This window comes from Canis lupus, chromosome 32, assembly GCF_048164855.1.
Source record: "Canis lupus baileyi chromosome 32, mCanLup2.hap1, whole genome shotgun sequence".
Lineage (NCBI taxonomy): Eukaryota > Metazoa > Chordata > Mammalia > Carnivora > Canidae > Canis > Canis lupus.
In genome coordinates, this window is record NC_132869.1 from 28,537,844 (window position 1) to 28,553,887 (window position 16,044).

At 39.4% G+C, this 16,044-nt stretch overlaps 1 long non-coding RNA gene across 1 annotated transcript in view; it reads right to left on the bottom strand.

The window, feature by feature from the left end:
• Positions 1-1,621: 1,621 nt before the first annotated feature.
• Positions 1,622-16,044, bottom strand: part of LOC140623017 (uncharacterized) — a 57,716-nt gene continuing 43,293 nt past the window's right edge. The window contains exon 3 of the long non-coding RNA XR_012022704.1: positions 1,622-2,276. This is a non-coding gene — a long non-coding RNA (uncharacterized lncRNA). The remainder of the gene's footprint in view (positions 2,277-16,044) is intronic.

Below are 16,044 nucleotides of genomic sequence, written 5' to 3' on the forward strand. Positions count from 1 at the left end.
CTGGGATCACGACCTGAGCCGAAGGCAGACACTCAATAACTGAGCCACCTAGATGCCCCAAGAGAGAAAATCTTAGGCAGGCTTCACACCCAGTGCAGAGCGCAATGTGGGACTCTGTATCTCACTATCATGGGCTCATGACCTGAGCCAAAACCAAGAGTCAGACACTTAACCAACTGAACCACCCAGGCACTCTGCTCACCCAGACTCTTTCTTCTCCTTTCTAGTAAATGTTCTATCAGTCTCCTCATCTGTGAACTGAATGTCTATGTCTCCCAAAATTCATATGTTAAAACCCTACCCTCCCATGTGATGGTAGTAGGACATGGGGCCTTTGGGAAGTAATAAGGATAGATGAGATCATAATAAGAAAGCTTTTATGAATGGGATTAGTGTCCTTGTAAGAGTCATGAGAGGGCTTGCTTCCCTCTCTGCTCTCCATCATGTGAGAATATATGACAAGTCAGCAGTCTGCAACCTAGAAAAGGGCTTCACCAAAACCCAACCGGCTGGCACCTAGGTCTTGGACTTCTAGCCTAGAACTATGAGAAATAAATTTCTATTGTTTATAAGCCACCTAGTCTAAGGTATTTTTATTATAGCAGCTCAAGTTAAGACATCATCTTGCAGAAATCCAGGGTTTCCCCAAATAAACTCACCAACAGCAAAGAAAACTATTTCTATGGATCCAATAGCAACGTGCAATGTGGATGGAGCCAAAACAGATCTTTGGAAGTTATAATAATGAGCTGTAGGTATAATAAGATAGTATTTAGCTATGGTAAACAGAAGAGTCTTTTAGTTGAAAAAGTTGTAAAAGAAATTGTAGATGTATAGGTTTATCCTGTCAAAAAAGAAAAACTTAAGAGATGTAGTTAACAATAAATCCAATCATCAACTTAATATAACTGCCAGAAAAGATAATGTGACTTAAACCTCATTAATAGCTATTATCCTCTGCAGAACCCACCCCACACCACCCCTTACATGAATATTGCTTTCACTTCTAGAAGCTATGCCTAGAACAAGAAACTATAGCTTGTTCAAGACAAGTGGCAAGAAACTCAAGTCCAGTTATATGAGGAAAGATTCAAGTTAATGGGAATATTTAGCTTAAAATATGGGAAAGGGAGCTGGTGAGGGGCGGGTGTCAGGAAGTGACAACAGTTGTTTTCAATTACGCAAAGGTATTCCATTAGGAGGAATTGGTTTGTGTTATAAACTCCAAGGAGCAGAACAAGAACCAACAGTAAGTAGCAAGAATACATACAGTTATTTTTTACTGTGTTCTTTCTCTGTGCAGATGCTATGCTAAGTACATTATATTCATTACCTCATTTATTTGTCACAACAATCCTGATATTAATGAGTTGTAGTTACTAAGAAACTATTTAAAGTCAACACAAAAAAAGAATATTCTAAAAATGAGAATAACTCAGAGGTGAAATACATTGGATTGGAAGATTTCAAGTATCCTGTCACTGTATATGACCAATCATGTGCTAGAAAACCCTAGATGAGAGGATGTTGTTGAGAGAATTCAAGTATTAGATGGGTAATTGAGTTAGATTCTACTTTGGGTCCCTTCTAGAACTTGGTGGAATAAAAAAGAAGATATAAACAAGTAAAGGCTAAGAAGTGCTCTTGATTGAGTGAAACAAAGGAACATGAACAAATGAGGAAGAAAAATAATAATTTCAGGAAAAACAACATAGCATTAATAAAAATCAAGACATCTTTAATAACAACAAATTCTCATCTCTATAGGGTGATTTCATTCTGGTCCCTTATAATGAATGGCAAAGGTAATAGGGCCAATGAGCCCTCGGGGCATGTGCATTTGTGGAAAAATTCCAGAATGAGGCGCTGCTTTCTGTGAATTCCCTCAGGTCTTCCCAGATTCTAGAATCCAGCAGAAGAGAAGCCTCCAAACTCCCAGGGTTTCTAAACACTTCAAGCTGCTATTCCTCTCATTGCTGTAATTACTAAAAATATGTTCATGTCAAAATGGCCTTAGTTAATCTGCCAGGAAACAGCTTTGTGTACTCTGAACAGACTTGGGGGAATTCAAAAAACCTATCCACAGCACAGAAAACTTTGGGAAAATGAATAAATCAGAACTCAAAAATAGTAGTGGCAGTATCTTGAATATTTAGGACAAAACATATGATGTCATTAAGCATTAGAAAACCATCTCCAATGCTCATCTTTGTGCTTCTTCTTGCTTTTTGGTGTGCTCTTCAGAACAACTGGATATATCCTCTAAGATGTGTTTCCTACAAGAAAGGGGGAAAGAAGGGAAGGAAAGGAATATGAGAAATGGAGTCAAATATGAAGGGGAAGGAGGAAAGAGAAAGAAGAGGAAAGAAAGCTATATTCACAGATAGGTGCAAAGGGAGTGGGGTTGCACCCCCTTAAAGATAAGGAGCTAATGGAATGATACCTGAATAGGAATGTGGGATCCAGTTGTACATAAAGTGCCTCAAAAGACAAGTGGAAAACATATATCAACCATCACCAAAAACTGCTTCCTGACTCTAGCCTCACAAACAACAGAAAGAGGGAATTAGTATCAAAAGTCAACTACAAAAACCCTCTGAAAGCAAATTTTTTCCAAACTACTACTGTAGCACATCACATATCACCTCTTCACCAGGATATGCACTGTCCTAGCCTGTAGTTTGTCCTAAGAGGGCTGAATTCCTATTTGCTAAGTGGTGTTTCTAAAGTAAACCCTTGCTCTTGAGCAGCAGCAAGAGGTATATGGAAATTCAACATAATCAAGAATCCTTTCAAAACAGTTTTTCTGAGTTCCCTTGCATAAAGCAGGTTTTTCCCTCCACTTAAACAACAACAATTTGTTTTACTTTGATAGGTCTTCCTAAATAATGGTTTCATCATTAAACATCTGGCTTCTTCCTAGCAGATTAGGCCTCCAATGAGGAAAGTATGTTTATAATTCTAATTTGAAACACAGCACATTAATATGCTGATTCTCATAATGTTTGTCTTAACCTGTTTGGAGAAATTATGACTACAAATATCTTGTACACAACACCTCTAACTACCAGCTTGTACAAACAACATAAGAGCCGGAGTGCCTCATCCAGACGATTGGAACCACTTCAGAGGCGATCATGATTAGTGTTTTGGCTGGAAGCCATATTTTACACATAAACTCAGCATCTGTCTCAGAGATGCTGTCCCAGGCTAATAGACCCACCTCCACTGTTACTAATAAGCACATTCAAGAGAGCCAGATGGTCTGACGGGCAGAGCTCTGCCTTTTCCTGAGCTAGGCACACTGGAGGGAGGGAGCCCAAGCAAGCTCCAAGTCATATTTCCTCAGGCTCCAGGTTCCTGCAATGCTATGTGCAAACAGGCACCACTAAAAAAGAATGTTAATGAGGGTGCTATTCATTATTTACAGCTGGCACCTTGCCATCCTCTCCTCCTCTGGGCAATGCCTGCCTGTAGGAACAGGGGAAGCATCTGATGAGAACAGGGCAACCCTGGAGGCATGGAGCCATTGCAAAGCAGTTTCTTTCCTTCTGCTAAGGAACATGCCGGCTCAGCATTTCTGGCCCACAGAACAGCTGAGCTTTTCACTTCCTTCCTAACAAAGCAAACGAGTTCTTCTTTGGCTTCCACGTTTATATACACCAAGGGTGTTTATTTACAGCCTAACCAGAAAAGCAGAATTGCTGCTCTATTCTTATTCACAGCCAATATCCTTTGCCCCATGCCTGGGTTCAAAGAAAGAGGGGAAAAAATGATCAGTCTATATACTGGAGACATTTACAGCTTAAGTTCTAGACTAAACTGGCTAGAAGTTGCACCAAGAGAATGGTTCCTTTCTTTTGGGTGAATGCCTATAATTCTTATGATGTAATACTTAAATATTTCACAAATCTACATCATCTTTCACTGATTTGAAGCAACATAAGAGCATGAGTCATAAATTACACTTATTCTGAATCTCTCCAAAGTGCCAACCTAACATAGTGTCCAGAAGATTATGAAACTCTTAAATATGGTTTTTAACTAAGTAAACTTTCTGATTCAATATAAAATGTATAATGTAGCATTTTGAAATGAATCAAATTTATCTCAGCACAAATTGCAAAAACTAAAGATTTCTTACTATTGGGGTTGAAACAACGAAGTTCTATGTGTTGAATGTCAAATCATCAGATACCACTCAATCTCATCTAAGAGTTTTTCTCTTTCAATGATATAATCCCAATTGTTAAAAAAAAAAAGCAGAGGATAAAAGGCATGTTGTATGCTCTCTTTCTTGAACATGGAAAACCTTTTCATGCATAATGATATAAAACACGCTGGCTATACATATCGGTCTGGACCCTTTGGTTGCCAAATGACAAATCTCAATTCTAAAAAATTTCATCAAACAGAGGGAGAGATATTTGTTGGCTTTTGAACTCCAACAATGAAAAGGACAGGGATGGAGCTAGACTTAGGGTCAGCCAGGTGCAAAGACTCGGGAGTCTTCCCCATCTCCTCCTCTTCCCACTTTTCTTCCTCTCCCCACACTCCCAACAGTCCTTCTCATCTATCTGCCCACATACCTGCTACAATTTATTTGAACAACCAACTCCATATATTGGGAATATAGCTACAGGCAGCTCAAGCTTATATTCCTATAACCACACAGACAAGACTGGAAAAAAAAAACCCAAAACAACAAACAAACCACCAAACAAATAACAACAAAAAATAACTGCTCTTCTCCATCATTTCCAGTTAGAAAAGGAAAGGATCCTGATTGACCTAACATGAGCTATGTTCCTATTCCTGGGCCAGCAGTGTGACCAAAGGGAGAATGAACAATAAGTAGCTCAGGCTTGGTCATCTGCTCAAGAAAGAGAACCAGTAGGCACCCACCAGTACTGGCTGAGGTGGAAATAAAGCCATTTCTCAAATATAAGGTGTGATGTTACCAGGAGGTGGGAAAAAGGCCTTGGGCAACTCATCCTCTAAGTTGCTTTAGGTGGGGAAAAAAAGCTATGCAAAAGGATATCAACTCTTATCATTTCAGATATTTGCAGCATCAAATAAGTTGACTTCTACAACCTTGAAAAAGGAAAGACAAGAATATGACTCCTGAAAGGAATTTTAATCTTCCTTCAAACAACTTGTCAGATGTTGAGAAAGTTTCCCATCTCAGCTAAGGACACCTCAATCTCTAATGTTTTCTTTATGGTTGTTTGTTTTTGTCTTAATCAAAAGTATATATATGTGCAAAAAGTGTAAAAAGGCAAATAGTTCTTGGGGCATCTGGTTGGCTCACTCAATTGGGCATCCAACTCTTGGTTTCAACTCAATCATGATCTCATGGGTCATGAGATTGAACCCTGCTTAAGATTCTCTCTTCCTCTCTCCCTCTGCTCCTCTTGCCCCTCTTTCTCTAAAAATAAATAAACAAATAAATAAAAAATAGAACTACCATATGATTCAGTAATTCCACTTCTGGGTCTTTACCCAAGGAAAATGAAAACACTAATTTAAAAAAATTATATGCAGCCCTATGTTTATTGCAGTATTACAATAGTCCTGATATGGAAGCAACCTAACCATCCATTCACAGATGAATGAATAAAGATGTGGTATATATACACAATGGACTATGACTGTCATAAAAATGAAATTTTACCATTTGCAACAACATGGATGGAACTAGAGGGTATCATGCTAAGTGAAATAAGTCAGAGAAAGGTAAATATCATGTGATTTTACTTACATATGGAATAAAAAAACTAACAAAATAACAAAAAAGGATCACACTCATAAATATAGAGAACTAGTGGCTGCCAGGAGGAAGAGTGGTAGGTGAATGGGTGAAATAGGTGAAGGAGATTAAGTGCTATAAACTTCCAGTTATAAGTAAGTCACAGAGATGAAAAGTATAGCAAAGGGAACACAGTCAATAATATTGCAATAACTTTGTGACAGATAGCAACTACACTAGTTATGGTGAGCATTTTGTAATGTTTATGACTGTCAAATCACAATGCTGTATAACTAAAACTAATATGTTAATTATACTTCAATTAAAAAAGAAAAGAGGTATTTTGCTTTCTCTCTATACCAACTCATACATACCACATGAGAGCATGCTTTCCAATCCTCTATGCACTCAACATATTTTTATATTTTTGGTCTGATCCTTATTCTATTTTACATTATGATGATTATGTGAATGCTATTCACTGCTAACCCACGAAGTATACCACTTTTCTTTCTCATACAACTCTTTTCCCTAGAGTTAATACTTAGCTGTTTTTTTTTTTTTTGCTTAGTTTTCTTAGTTTTTTCATGAGCTCCTACTACTTTATCTTCAGACTCTCCCCTAGTTACCTAGTTTTTCTTCCAATACATTCAAACACTATGGATTTTATCTTTTAGAATTCTCTTTCTGAACTTTCTGACTTGCTCCAATCTTCTGGTTGTTCTTTTGGTCTGTTGCATAGATTCATCTAGGAATCTCCCTTCACCATCATCCCCCAAATTATCTTCATCTCTCTCTTAAACTTAATTCTCCTTTTCTTAAAATTTGTATCTTCATCATCATGTGTTTTTTGTTCTGATAGAACACTTCTTATTGACTTAGGAGAAAAGTGCAGGAGTGGGAGTAAAATGTTTGAGGCCTTACCTGTCTGAAAAACATTATTTGTTCAACCCTTATATTTTATAGCTATTTTGGCTAAGTACAGAATTCTAGGTTGGAAGCACATGCAAAGTCCCAAGTGATTTGGATCCTTGATTGTTTGTACATAACCTTTCCCCTGCTCTCTGGAGAGCTTTAGGCCCTTCTTTTTGTCCCCAGTGCTCAGAAATATTATCATGATGTACCTTGGTATAGTTCTATTTTCATCCATTTTGGTAGGCACTTATTCTTTTCATTCTGAAACCACATGCCCTTCAAGTCTAGGAATGTTCTTGAATTATTTATCTGATAATTTCCTCATTTTTATTAAGTCAATTCTCAATTTCAGGAATTTAAGATTTATTTATTTGAAAGAGAGACAGAGTTCACGAGTTCACAAGAGCAAGCATGAGCATAAGGGGGCAGAGAGGCAGGAGAGGGAGAAGCAGACTCCCCACTGAGCAGGGAGCCTGACGTGGGCTGATTCCAGGCCCCCAGGATCATGACCTGAGTCGAAGGCAGATGCTTAACCAACTGAGCCACGCAGGCATCCCCAACAATTTCAGGAATTTATATTATTCACAGACTTCCTAGTCTGATCTAATTTACCTAACTCTTAGTCCCCTATTTCACATATCTTTGCCTTCTTATTCTAGTTCCCAGAAGATTTCTAAAACTTATTCTCCAAACCTTGTAATATTGAGCTTGTGGTATTATTTTTTTCCAAGACCTCTCTAGTTTTTATTTCTCTGGTTGTTATTACAGCATTTCGTGTCTTGTGAATAAAAAAAAATTATCTCATCTAATCTTTTTATTCCTCTCCCTGTGTTATCTCTATTTTTTTCAAAAAAAAAAAAAGTTTTTGGTTTAAGTATCTGTCTTCCATTTTAGAGACAAGTCATCCTCAGATGTCTGACGATCCTTAACTGTCTGCTCCCGGTTAGAGAACTTAAAAAGCTGATGGAAACTGTGAGTATATGGATTGAGTGGTCAATTCTGAGTTTTACCCTTAATGACCTGATGGGTTGTTTTACTAGGAAGCTCCCAATGTGAACATATTTAAATCTCTTCTCTTAGACTAGTCAGATTGAACACTGTGTTCCTAATCTCACGCCTGGAAGTAGAAGATGGATGCCAGCTTTCGTAAAGTCTAGCTGGAAAAGAAAATCAAGGTCTCAAATTCAGGTAATCCACCTCTTTTCAGTGCAATATCCCCACCATCTACATCCATAATGTGTCCCTTAGTTCAGAGAGTAAACTTCAACTTTCTGTTGCATTGGAGAACAACTTGCTGTTCTAAGTTGGAGAGGAAACAAAGGATTTAACCCTGTACTGTCCAATACAGTAGCCACTAGCTACTGAAGTTATGTAAACTTAAAATAGTCTAAATTTAAGTAAAATTTGAAATTCAGTTCCTCAGTAGCACTTGCCACATTTCAAGGACTCAGTAACCGTATGTGGCTAATGGCTATTGTATGGGACAATGGAGATACAAAATATCTTTACCACGCAGAAAAGTTCTTGAACAATGCCAGTCTAATTGCTTCTTAAAAAGACTTCTGACCAATCCTCATGTTTCACCTCACATCCACTGCCATTCAAAAAATATCTGGTATCCCAATTCCTGCCCTCAGGCATTTCTGGAAGTTTTGAGGTATAAATCAAAGTTCTGAGGCCCAAATCTGGATGATTTACTGGCTTCTTCTGCCAGAATGGGAACTTAACGAGAAAAGTGACGTTGGTTTTGTTCATTAATTAACCCGAAGAACCTAGAAGAGTGCCTGGCAGATAGTATGTACTCTATAAATGTTTGCAGAATGTTAAATGTTTTCCCCACTGTTAATTTAGGATTGAGATTTCTCAGATCTGCTAAGGAAAAGGAAGGAAAAATAAATTTAGAATGCCGAATTCTTAAGGGAAAAGATCAAGTTTTTCTGGAAAAAAAAATCTGAAAAAAATCTAAAACAAGCTTTACTGTGTTCAATAAACTTCTATCTCCTTTGTTCTGCCTTAGGTGAATTCTGCCAGCTTGCACCCAATCGGGTCACCTATTTGGTGACTCCGATCCAATCAGGAGACACATTTGGTGGCCTGTCACTCCCCAGATTCTCCAGAAATTCAGGATTTTCCCTCAGTGAACAGACTCTAGTACTTCCTGGGGAACTGACAACCTCCACTGAGGTTACTCCTTGGTGAGGATCTAAAGCCCCAGGGAGAGCAGCCAGACCACTTTAGCCAGAAAAGGTGAGGGATTTGTCCTTCAGAGGGATCCTTCCCTCCCTCTCCTTTCTTTCTCTGGGCCTTTCGTAACCTGATCCTAGTACTTCCCAGACAACTGAAGATCTCTGACCAGGGAAGCTCCTGGAGTGGTCTGAAGGTCTGGGAGTGAACAAGTCAGACTATCCACACCCATGAGGGTAAAGTACCCCTTTCTTCTGCTTTCTCACTTCATCCTCCAAGGTTTGTTCCCAGTGTGTGGTGCAATAGGCAGGAGCAGCTTGTCCAGAGTGAATATGCACATGTTAAACTCAGTTGGGACCCTTTCCTAATGCTGGCTGGCTCTCTGAGCTGCCTTACTTCTTTCAGCTACCTTTCCTATTTCCTTTGTCCCCATAGATCCAGCCACCACCTTGATCTACAGGCAAACATGTTCCTAGGGTTCTGAGTGGAAACCACTGTGTCAGCTAAATGTGCTTTCCTATTCCTATGAATCTGTGAAAGACCTCAAACTTTTCTTCAAACAACAATGATGGTTAGATCTTTGTTTTTCACCCTCTTTCCCCCAATTTATACTGATAATTCCTTCTTACAATGGGCATAGGATTAGGCTGAACTTCAAAACAGCATGCTGTATATGTGGAACTCTGTATCTAGCACACCTGGTCTGCCTTGGTGGGTCTCCCCATTTCAGGGCACAGACTGGCATTCCTTATATGTCTTAGATATGGTCTATGACCCAAATACTGCTATATTTTGTAACAGGTCTATAAAAACAAAACATTACTCTCTGGCCTATGGTCAGTGCTACCTGGAATCTCCCAGACCACAATCGGACCATTTCATAGTCTCAAACCATTAAGGTTCTGACTGAATTTTCTTTTATATGCATGAGTTGAGTCTCATTATTAGCCTCAATAATGTAGGAAAACAATTTTCAACAAGACTGGAGTCCACACTTGTCAAGTATGTTGCTGCACATGAGCAGGTAAAGTCTGGAGAAATGGGTTCTCTCTATTGCCCTGGTGACAAGGAAAGAAGGCTCCTGGTTTCATGAAAAGAGCAGCTCCTGTTCCCAGGTGGTGCCTGTAGCTCACAGCTGAGGTTAGCAGTGGAATCGAGTGGAGAACTTGGGAGAAACAGGTACAGTCAGAGGCTGGTCACTTGACTTTACTTCCACACCCTGGTACTTGCGTATTGGATTTGCCTTGTGCGCTAGTTCTTTCCATAGCCTGGCCAGCTCCTCCCTCTTCTGCTCTTCCTCCTGGTGCCTGGCCTCCTCCAACTGCTGGACTTTCTGAGCTTCTACCTCAGCCATTCTCTTTTCCAGTTCTTGTCGCTCCTTGGCTCTCTTCTCGGTGGCCAGCTGAAAAGGTTCCTGAACTAGAGAACCAGAAAGGCCCTCAGCAACGGATTTCTTCTCTTTCTTGGGAACAAAGGGCTCCTGGGAGATGACGGTGTTTGGACGAGCCTTGAAGCAAACCGCTTCTTTCTGCTGTTTCAGTTCTTCCTCCAGCTGATGCTTCCATGTCTGTGCCTTCAGAGCACCTCTTCTGTCAGTCTCCAAGCAGAAAGGCTCAATCTGAGTTAAGTTCTTCACCTTATTCTGATCCTGGAGACCTGGGATCGAGTCCCGCGTCAGACTCCCTGCATGGAGTCTGCTTCTCCCTCTGCCTGTGTCTCTGCCTCTCTCTCTCTCTCTCTCTCTGTGCCTCTTGTGAATAAATAAAATAAAATCTTAAAAAAAAAGGAAGAAAATATAGCCCACATAGTTGGCAGAGCTTATCTTAAAAGTGGGGGGGGGGGGGGGCAGCCCAGGTGGCTCAGCGGTTTAGCACCACCTTCAGCCCAGGGTGTGATCCTAGAGACCTGAGATCAGGTCCCACATCAGGCTCCCTGCATGGAACCTGCTTCTCCCTCTGCCTGTGTCTCTGCCTCTCTCTATATATATAGGTCTCTCATGAAAGAATGAATAAATAAAATCTTTTAAAAAAAACCCACAAATAAATGGAAAGCAGAAGATGCCTAACTTATAAATTAAACCCAACTTATCAGTATACACCAGATAGAATATGTCAAATCTGGGGTGAATATTTATTTATTTTTTTTGGGGGGGGGTGAATATTTATATTTAACCCCACAATTGGACAAATAAGTCAAAAGGCAATTCTATGCTGGGAACAAAGAAACAATATGTTAAAAACATGAGCAAACAACACATGGCATTTAGGATGGCTGTGATCAGAAAAATGTTCATAAATATTGTTTTTTAGCCCACTGATTTGTTTGTTACTGACTAGACAGAGGCTCAGAATTAGACAGCTGGCCCCTAACAGGACTCAATGGCTATGCAGGATCCAATGGCTATACGGCTATGTGGCCATGGCTTCCCTCAGGCTGGATAGGCCACTGTACTCTGGGTTTTGCCCAGATGTACCGACATATTATTAACACCTTTACCAACCCAGCCAATCTTCCAAAGTTAAAACAATGGTAGACACAATCCATGTTTCATTGATGTGACCACCCAGCATTCATCTTTATTCTCTCTTTAGGACTAGAGGATATCGCTTGCCACATGGATGCTCTTAGTAAGTACATAGTCAAAGCTCTAAATGACACTCAACATAGCAGTTCCCTATTAAATACTGAAGTAACACAAATGTGTAAATCAGTTTTACAAAATAGAAAATAGAATGTTGGGTATACATTCCAGATTACCACAAAAATATTTCTGGGTTTCTAACTGACATGAAACACTCAAGTGCATGCTCTAAAAGGTCCCTCCCTTTTATTTACTGACTGGTTAAACTACTGGGCAGGAGAATTTTTGTCAACTATCAAAGGACTCTCATTTTGAGGGCTTCTTTTTCTTTGTGTTATTCTAATCATGTTTTGTTTTCTCCTATGCCTCTCTGCCTGGAGCAGAGACACCTTCACTGCCATAACTTCAAGCCAACAGATGATCCTCTCTGTTCAAGGAGACTCCCATATGTTATCAACTCCAGACAGAGCTGTCTCAGCATTCCATACCTCCTATTAAATTCCCAACTGACCAATGTTCAACCATAGGTAGGGACATTTCTACACTCCTCATTCAGCATGAAGATAAGACCTTCCACCAACAGCAACCTTAAAGATTTAAGGGTCAAAATTGTTCAAGGGGAAATGCAGAGGCCAATTTTAGGCAACCTACTAAAAAATGGAAATCAGAGTAAAGTAGAAGGGCCCACAGGGACCTCCCCCTCCCCAATCCCCTGGCTGAATATAAACATGCCTATTAAGTGACCAACCTCAAAATATCCATAAGCCACAGCCGACCAATGTGTTACTTACACCCAGACACAGGTACCAAAAAAGGAACATTCTATGCTCCCATACCTCACCTTCTCACTTTAACTATAACCCCCCATCACTGCCCTCTCTGCTTTGCTCCCCTGTGGTATATTCAATAAACTTCTATCTCCTTTAAAAAATAATTGAAACAAATACCAGAAAAGCCAAAAAGATATTCAGACTATAAAGAAGGAAAAAAATTGAGATAGCATTAACAGTAGTGATATAAATAATCAGCATGTAGTTTAGGAAAATAATTTTTTTATGGTTTTCTTACATTAGGATGCAACAGACATTTATTGTAGAGCATTTAAAGTAGTGGTTCTTTTAAAAAATGACAGACTTCCGGGGATCCCTGGGTGGCACAGCGGTTTGGCACCTGCCTTTGGCCCAGGGCGCGATCCTGGAGACCCGGGATCGAATCCCACGTCGGGCTCCCGGTGCATGGAGCCTGCTTCTCCCTCTGCCTGTGTCTCTGCCTGTGTCTCTGCCTCTCTCTCTCTCTCTCTGTGTGTGACTATCATAAATAAATTTTTTAAAAATGACAGACTTCTTAGAAGCATCAGAAGAAATTCATTACTTAAGGGACCCCATCCATGAAGGTCTATAATAAACATTTGTCATTCATTTTGGCTGCCAGTATCTGAGTCTTCTTACTATGCTTGAGGAACTCCATACCTAGTGAGTCAGAACACACTCCACCACAGAAGAGATAATCACCTTCCCAGATTCCTTTATGCTATGGTACAGAAACAAGTCAAACTTTGCTAATAAGATACATTTGACCTAGACCCAGAATTGGAAGCTTAGTGACCCAAAGAACTAGGGATGGCCCAGGATCCATATGGTCAGAGCATCAGCAGCAGTGTTCTCACTGATTGGCTCTGTAACCTCACTGGAGGTACAGTTTCTGGCTGCACAGCCAGCTCCAAACCTCTTCTTGGTCCTTATCCAATATCCTTTTAATAGATTCCTTTCTGGGGACGCCTGGGTGGCTCAGTGGGTAAGCGTCTGTCTTCAGCTCAGGGCAAGATCCCAGGATGCCAGGATTGAGTCCCACATTGTGCTCCCCCAGGGAGCCTGCTTCTCCCTCTGCCTTTGTCTCTGCCTCTCTCTGTGTCTCTCATGAACAAATAAATAAAATCTTTTTAAAAAATAGATTCCTTTCTGGTTTAAAAGAAGCAGTTAGTTTCTGAAACTAGCAAAAAAGAATCCAAACTGATAAAGACACCCCATGCTAGAAACCTCTGGCTTATACACAATTATATAACCCAGTATTTTTTTAAAAGTAATTTGTGGAAGGAGGCAAGATGTCCTTCAACAGATGAATGGATAAAGGAAATGTGGTGTATATATATATATACACAATGGAATAGTACTCAGCTATCACAAAGGATGAATACCTATCATTCACATCGATGTGGATGGAACTGGCGGGTACTAATATGAGTGAAATTGGATTATCATATGGTTTCACTCAAATGTGGAATATAAGAAATAGTGAAAGGGACCATAAGGGAAGGAGGGGAAACTGGAGATAGGGAAAAATTAGACAGGAAGACAAACCATTAGAGACTCTTGACTTTGGGACACAAATGGAGTATTGCTGAAGGGGAGGTAGGTGAGAGGATGGGCTGAGTGATGGGCATTAAGGGGGGGGGCACATGATGTGATGACCACTGGGTGGTACATTATATGTTGACAAACTGAATTTAAATTTTAAAAAGCAGCAAAAAATAAAATAAAAATATCACTGGTTAAAAAGTACTTTTCTAAAATTTATATAATGATTTTCTGGCAAATTTAGGTGAAAATTTAAGAGACGGTTTTAGTAGAACTTTTCCTCAGAATTAATGGAGGGTTGGTCTAGACTCACAAGCTAGTAATATGCTTTATGCCAGGAAACCCTTGGGAAAGATGTAACCGTATGTTGGGAGTATCCTTGGCCATTTTCCTCACTTAGAAAAAATAGAGACATGATTAATTGTCAACAATGTTCCTAAGGCCTGGCAACCACAGAACCTGCAGAATCTTATCCTAACTAATAATTTATCCAAGTTGCAACAAGAGACAAATTCAGGAAAATGAAGTGCTTACCTTTTGCTTTATCTAAAGAAATTACGCATGCTTTCTACTTAATATTTCTCTTGAAAACTAAATTCCAACTTTCAATATCTCAAAACAGACAATTGGGAATGGATGCCATCAATGCCAATTAAATAAAAGGAGGAATAAGTCACTAGAGGTAATCCACATAATTTGTATATAAATATGTCTTTCTTTGGTCCACTCCTCCTATGACATGGGTTTCAACTGATTAACTTTTAAGGCAAAAGAAACCTTTTCAGCACAGGCTTGGAAAAACAGTGAGTTAGTTATTACCTATTACCCACTGACTAAAAAAAATGATAAAATAAGGCAACTTTTAGGGTGCCTGAGTGGCTCAATAAGCTAAGCATCCAACTCTTGATGTTGGCTCAGGTCATGATCTTAGTCTTGCAATCAAACTTCATGCTTCCAGTCAAACTTCATGCTTCAGTCTTCCAGTCAAACTTCATGCTCAGGGGGAGTCTGCTAAAGATTCTCTCTCTGCCCTCTATCCCCTCCCCACCACACCCTTGCACATAGTTTCTCTCAAAAAATAAACAAGGGAACTTTTATAGTCAAAATTTTCTTTTGATTGATTACTGTTCTTAAGGTTTCAAATGCTCTATTTTCTGTCTTAGATAAATGAACCAATTTGGAGAAAAGGGGTATCTGCATAGCCTCAAAGATCTCCCAAATATTTTTTTCTCCAAATATTTATTAATCATTGTGGTGATTAATAAGATTAACATATCCACAAAATCTTTTATACTCCTCACTCCAAGAAGTAGAGTTTTGGGCTGGATTTAGTGACTCGCATCTATTGATGAGAATATGGAAAAGGAAAAGTTACAGCTTTATAGTAGAGAAATCTGGCAGACATCACCTTAAATAAATGATCAAGATAGCATCACTAATAGCAAGCCATACTAATAACACCCAACCCTCCCTTGATGTGATAAGGATACTTTCACTTCTGTGTTCTTCCCAAAAGTCCATAATCCTGTCTAATCATGAGAAAATACCAGACAAACACAAATTGAAGGACATTCTACAAGACACCTAACCAATACTCTTCAAAAAGGCCAACATCATGAAAAACAAAGAAAGACTGAGAAACTGTCATAGATTGGAAGCAACAGGACAATTATATACAAATGGTATCCTAGATTGTGTGCTGGATAGGAAAAGGGCATTAGTAGAAAACCTGGTGATATCAGAATAAACTCTGTAATTTAGTTACTGGGATTGCACCAATGTTAATTTTTTAGTTTTAGGAAGTATACCATGGTTACGTAAGATGTTGTTAATATCAACAGAAGCTGAGTGAAGGGTTTACAGGAACTCGTTTTTGCAACTTTTTTAAACCTGAAATCATTTTTAAACAAGATTTTTTTAAGAATCAATTTTAAGAGAAAGGGGGGGGGCAGAGGAGAGGGATAGAGAGAATGTTAAGCAGGTTCAACACCCAGCGCACAACCTGAACAGGCCTCAATCTCATAACCCTGAGATCATGACCCAAGCCAAAATCAAGAGTCAGATCCTTAACTAAGCCCCAAGGTGCCCCAAAAAGAACGAACTTATTTCATAAGGTTTGGATAAGAGAAGGGAATCCCTAAAATACTGCTTTATGGAGAGGTATTTCAAGGAACACAAATTCATGCTTTATCCCAATTTATGACCTGAATGTTAACAGGGCTTAGCTGTGTTTGGTCCCACAGAAAGTCCATCTGTGTCTT